The sequence below is a fragment of the Sciurus carolinensis genome, unplaced genomic scaffold (assembly GCF_902686445.1).
Source record: "Sciurus carolinensis unplaced genomic scaffold, mSciCar1.2, whole genome shotgun sequence".
Classification (NCBI taxonomy): domain Eukaryota; kingdom Metazoa; phylum Chordata; class Mammalia; order Rodentia; family Sciuridae; genus Sciurus; species Sciurus carolinensis.
Window position 1 is genome coordinate 108,563 of NW_025920248.1, and position 6,410 is coordinate 114,972.

Genomic DNA, 6,410 nt, shown 5'->3' on the forward strand with positions numbered 1-6,410 from the left:
TTTGAATAATTGTCACTTTCCATGTCTGATGAGAATAAAAAATATTTCAAGAGTCTTGTGATTTAGAGGAGCCTATTTGACTTTGGAATGAGACACAGTTCATCCTGAGCCCCTGCCTACCTGCTTATTAATTGTGGGATTAGGTCCACAGAAGGAAACAGAAGTTACAGCTTGACCAATATGTCTACCCCAAATTGCCAAATAAGTTTGAATTTCATGTATGTAAACAATAGAATCAGGCCAATGAAGAATGCAGACTGTATCCCCAACCCCTAAGAAACCCAAGTAGTTTTTTCTACTGTATAATATCTGCAATGTGGAAAACCTGTGTCCATTATGAAGTGAGAAAGAATGATCTACTTTTGGACTCTACCTGGTTTGAGCTCTCTCCTCTCACTCAGGGTCTTGTTTCTTCTAAATTTGTGCCTGAGGAGAAATATTATTGGGGAGCTGTATCCCTCAATACTAGCATATAAAGAGATATATCAGATCCTTTAAGTCCCTAACATCAAGGGACCCATAGCCCTCAAACCTGGAATGTGGCTACTATGAAATGAGGTATGATGGAGAAAGTCAAACTTGATCACGTAGTTCCAAAACCACATGTACTTCATTTGTAGTATTTTGTAAGTCACATAAAGCTAATATTCTGAAGTCTGTGTTGTTATTAATATCAATTTCAGCTTTCTTTTTATGTTATCAATGTGAATACTAGAAATATTTAAATTACCTTTGTGCCTTAGGTGTCATTTTCAGTAGATAATGTTGCTTTAAGAGTTTGTTTCTATTCAAAGTTTAGCCTGTCTCCTAACAAGAAGAGAGAGCAGAAAAGTTAAATAACATCTCATAGTAATTGTCATTTTATTTTCATTGATGAACAAAATACTGGCATATAAAATCCATAAACTGAAATGACCTTGTGCATTATGTTAAATGGAAGTGTTCTGCTGGTTGGACTAGATCCCACATTTAGAAGGAAATCTTGCCTTAAAATAGCAGCAACCTGGGCTGTGGTGGCTGGAGGCCTGGGCTGCGCTGGGCTCCGCGCGCCCCCCACCCCCTTATATGAGTCAGAGGCTGCAGCGCCCATTAGCACTGATGCTTGGGGGCTGCGGGAGGGCGGGGCTCCGGTGGGGCCTGACCCAGTCCCCAACCGAGCCAGGATCCCAGCCTCCGCCCTCCCCTCCCTCTCCTCAGTGCAGGGGCCTGAGCTCCGGGTTGGCCAGGCAGCGGCAGCGGTCACTTCCTACTGTGTCCAGAGCTGCCTCCTCCGGTATGGAGAGGCAGTCACCGAACCAGGCACACACCAACGCCCCCGGACCATGGCCCCCTGCCGCCACCCTTTCTCGCGTGGCTGGGCTCCGGGGCGCTCCTCTCCGCCGCAGCTGATGGTGTTCCGCAACTGGGTCGGCTGCCTGAGGAGGAAGATGTGGAGGGGGCTTCGGAGCCAGGACCCTCAGAACTGCTGTGTCCCCGGCACTGCTGTGCCTTGGACCCCAAGTCCCTGCCACCGGGCTTGGCGCTTGAGTGGACCTGGGGCCCGCTGGCTGGACTAGAGGCTCAGTTGGCAGCTCTGGGGCTTGGGCAGCTGGCGGGGCCAGGGTTCAAGACAGTCAGTGGTGGTTGCTGCCCATGCCCATAGCCGCCTCAGCTGCCCCCTGCTTAGTCCCAGGCTCCTGCTGTCACTCCGCAGGCCGGGGAGGACCCCACAGAAACGAGCGACACTCTGTTGTTTTTGGAGGGCTTGAAATAGGAGGCGAGAGCCTGAAGACTAACAACTGCTCAGAAGAGGAGCTCCGCAGTCCGGGCTGTGGAGGAGGAGGGGACAGCCGACTTCTGCTGCAGTCCTCAGGTTCCTAAATATCCCAGTGCCTTTCTCGCTGCAGGACTTGGTCCTTCCAGGGCACCTGAGTCGAGGGGAGTAGTAGCGGCAGCAGCAGCAACAACCTCCCCCACCGCTGCCACCTCCTGGGCCCCTCCAGCCACTCGCAGCCTCTTCTTGGAAAGGCTCCTTCAAAATTCGCCTCAGTCGCATCTTTCGCAAGAATAGCTGCAAAGGTGGCTCCAGCAGTGGGGATGGAACCGGCAAGAAGCCTTCTGGAAAGCCGCTGCTTCAGTTGCGAGTCTGATGGACATGGGAGACTCAGCGGGATGGGAGCTGGACCCGGGGAGGAAACCCGGGGAGGAAACCCGGGGTGACAAGAAATCAAAATGCCTTTCTCCAATCTCTTCAGTCCCCTGTTCACAGGTGAAACAGTGTCGCTTGTGGAAGTGGACATTTCTCAGAGGGCCTTACTTCTCCACACCCTCCAACTCCCCCTCCTCCAAGAAGAAACCTCAGCCTCCTAGATGCATTTCCCCGGTTTGCCCACATCCAAGCAGCTGAAGCCCTACACAGCCAGCCCCCCAGCACCTCCAGTGTCCTCCCTACCAGCCTGACTCCAGCAGCTTTGCAGCCAGCCTATGAGAGTTGGAGAAGTGTGGTTGGTATTGGGGACCAATGAATTGGGAAGATGCACAGATAAATCTGAAAGGGAACTCATATGTTTTTTTCCTGGTACAGGACAGTTCTGATCCTCATTATATCCTAAGCCTCAGTTTCTGATCATAGGGTATCACCCACCACACTAGAATGGAGCACTACCGAGGAACCTTCAGTCTGTGGTGTCATCCCAAATTTGAGTACCACTGTCAATTTGTAGTAGAATTCATTAAGAGAGCCATCATGCATTCCAAGAATGGAAAGTTTATTTTTTGAGATCCAGGGTTCCAGGACTGCCACCAACTCCAGTCCAGCTGCTCTCTCCAGTGTCCCAATTCAGCAATGTCAAATCCCTCCAGCATCTTTGCAGATTCCAGATCCGACAGCTTGTCTGGATAGATTATATCCTGATCTCCCACTGCCTAAACTTCTGATCTCTTATATCCCAAACTTCTACTACTGTGATCTTCAGAAAGAGGTATACCTGTCTCTAAAGAAAGTGCAGTTCATTTCCAAACAGAAGCAAGAAGTGGAACCCTCCACATAGCAAAGGGCCCCCTTCGCTGGCCACCACCAAGGGCATTTGGTTGTCAAGCTCCAGTTTGAAGAATCAAAAGAAGCTACAATGAAAAAAGAACAAAAAAAAAAAAGGAATAGGAAGGTTTGGGATTCTGTGTTCAAAGACTGTGGTTTCTCCTGAATCCCTGGGGCTTGGAAGAAGCACACAATCAGAGTCTGAGTTGGGGGCTCCACTGTTCATATACACCCATGGTATCCCAGAACTAGATGAACTTCTTGGAAAACTGGAAGAAGTCTCAACACTGTTTCTTTTCAGAAGTTTTGTTTTCAATATTAGCATTTCTCAGTATGGAAAAATCACCTTGAATGCAGCTGGTGTTTGGAAGTGGTGAGTAGGGTGAGCAGGTACAAAGAAGGGGCAGGGAGGATAGGAGCACCATTCACATTCAGTTGGTGCCAGAGATAGAGTTAGGGTCTTCACCATGGACCTTGCAGTATGGAGGAGAAGCCAGAGAATTGCAAACAGGTTTAGAAGTTTGAAAGAAGGAGAATCTGCTTCTCATTGCCAACTTCAGTAGGAGCAGGAGAGAAAGAGGGCAGGTAGTCTCGAAGAGAAAACTGTTGGATAAAAACTGGCAAATGGTCTTTGTTGGAGGAAGTAGTGACTCCCCACATCCTTTTCCTTTTTAGGATTTAGGGACCTAATTTCAGAATCACCTCTATTGGAAGCTGTATTTATTTTGTTTTACTTAATTCCTTAAGCTCTATGACCTGAAATTAACTAAGCCTGTTCTCTTTTCAAACTCCTCCTCCTTTCAGTACCTTCCCCTGAGGTATCTGTACATTTAAATCCAGTCATGGGAATGTCATTCCTATTGCTTTCACCAGCTGTCAAGGAAGTAGTGTTTCTTATCACCTGAGCAGTTCAGAGCTGTGGTCATGGACTGCTGAGTTTAATGGAGCATGCTTCCAGATGCTTCATGGCAAACTGTATCCTCAATTTAGGAGTCAGCATTACCTCCTTATGTCTGTCAGTAAATAAGAGGGAATGTGAACGAAGGTGAGAAGCAAAGCTATGGTGCTCTTCTTAGAAGAAATCTTGAATGTACCAGCCTTAATGGGATTTCCTTAGTTCAGAGGAAGAGAGCATCATATCTTGTGTTTTTAGGTTTATCATTGTGGTGTCACTTCTGGGACAGGAGGTAGCAAGGGCTTCTTCATTTTCCTGCATTCATTCTAGCAATTCAGAGATTTTCTGAGTCAGTTTCTATTGCTCTCCATTCTTCAGGAAGTCTTGTCAGATGCTGATTCAATAGTTGCCTGTTTTCTAGGTGGATATGAAAGATGAAGGAAAAAAACTTAGTACTTTCCAGTGGTCTTTAATTTTGTTTGCATCTGACCATTGTCAAATTGTAAAACATTGTGAGTGTGTTTTCCTCAGTTACTCTGGGGAGAAGTTTGCTATTGAAATGTGACTGTTGGGCTGTTGGGTCTTTATTACTCTTCTGCAGGAATTGTTCCATGAAAGTTGGGTCCCTTGTGTTTATATGTGCCTCGGCTCACAAGATAAATCACATTGTTTGTGGTTTACTGATAGTTTGGGGTGAGGCCCCAGTGTCTTAGTAATTTGTAGGATGGCCTCATCTTGAAGCACTGGCCTTTGACTTTATACCCCGCATAGAATGGTCTTTCTTCCTTCTTGTAGCTGAATGGAGGGGAAACTTGGATCATTACCTGGCTATAAAGAAATGATCCCACAAAATGAGCTTTGCAGCACAAACCTAGCCCATTTCTGAAATGTCCTGTGGTACACCTTTTTTCTTTGGCCTCCAGGGAAGTATTACCAACTAAATAAGATTGTGATTCCAGAGGTTGACTAAATTCTACAGTCTTGCCTCTGGAGGGTAAAGGTCACTCTCCATCTTATAGAAAGGGCCAATTCATTCATTGTAGAACCTGAAGTCTGGAATCCATTGATGTTCTTGAGTGGCTAAAATGCAACTACCTGGGATTGTTTTCCCTCATTTCAGCCCCCCATTATTTTTATATTACTAAAAGTTTATATTATTAATAATTTTTAAAAACTATAGTGTGTGTGGCTCTGGGCTAGATACTGCAGAAAACATATAAGGTAGAAGACATGGTCCTTAGCTTAAGGAAGCTTTCAGGTGACTGCCGCATGTGAAAAAATTGGAGAGCAACTCATTGTGGCAGAGAATCAAGGACTCTTTAAAGACACATAGATTGAGTGAGATCAGGGTAGACCAGATGGTCTGGGAAAGTTCTGTGACAGTGAAGCTTTGGGTTGTAGGCAGGGGCAGCAACATGAGAAGAGAAACACATGAACAAAAGCAAGGAAATAGCAATTTGTGTGGCATGTACTGAACAGTGCAAAGCCACCCCTCAGAGCAACAGCATTTAAAAAATCATATTTTAGTGCAGTGGTTGAGACTGAAACTTCCTATTTATCAGGTAGGTCTGGAAGCTGAGGGGTTATAATGATGAGGTAGAAGCCAAAGCCAGAAGTCAGCAGGGCACCAGTCCATCACCCAGGACCTCACTATTTACTCTTGTCAGCTCAGGACCTCTGAGGGAGGCAGAGCCCCTGTACCCACTATGGTGCTGGAGTTTCCACTAGATAATTCATACATTCAGGTAAAAGAACAAACTAGCTATGAGTGAACCAACCTCACTGCCCATCTTCTCTGTCCTCCTGGGGAAAAAGTATTGAACTCTATCCATGGTCCATCTGTGCTTAGTACAACTCAGATGATAGCCTGATCCTTCTTCAATAGATTGGGCTGCAAAACAAAAGTGCACAAGACAGTCTACACCATTCATGGGTATTTGACACCTGGGAGGGTGACCTTGTGTAGAGCAAGTTAAGCAAGGTATGAAGGTGCAAGACAAGCACAGGCTGGCTAAAGAGTCAGCAGAGCAGAGGAAGCAGGAGCAGGGCTAGTGGCCAGTACCTGGCCTTCACTCTTTTTCAGTGCTGTGTAGTACTAATGGAAATGCACTCTACAGAGGGAACTCATTCCTTTCTGATCATTGTAAATTAAAATCACAAACTGAGAAAGGCTGTCCTCTAGTGACCCACTGTTAATTTCTAAGTTGTGTGATGTCAGTATCATAAGGCCCTGCATGTGTGACTTTCACTTATTTATGACTGATGTGCTGTAATCTTCCTCAGGACAAGTATGAGCCAATGTGAAGTAGTGATGACTACTGCTACAACCTGTTGTTACTTAAAATGCATATGCCATGTTGGGAGCACAGGTGCACGAGGGTGAGTGCTTTGGTGTGGGGGGCTAGATAGGTGACTGTCACTGACCCTTATGGAACTTAGGACCACTGACAATGACATTGGCCTGGTCTCCCACCTGTGAAGATGAAGTGAATATAACAC

The 6,410-nt window shown here is 46.2% G+C and overlaps 1 pseudogene; it reads left to right on the forward strand.

The window, feature by feature from the left end:
- The first annotated feature begins 1,202 nt into the window (after window positions 1–1,202).
- LOC124975307 (suppressor of cytokine signaling 7-like) lies at window positions 1,203–3,029 on the forward strand (annotated as a pseudogene).
- Window positions 3,030–6,410: the final 3,381 nt, after the last annotated feature.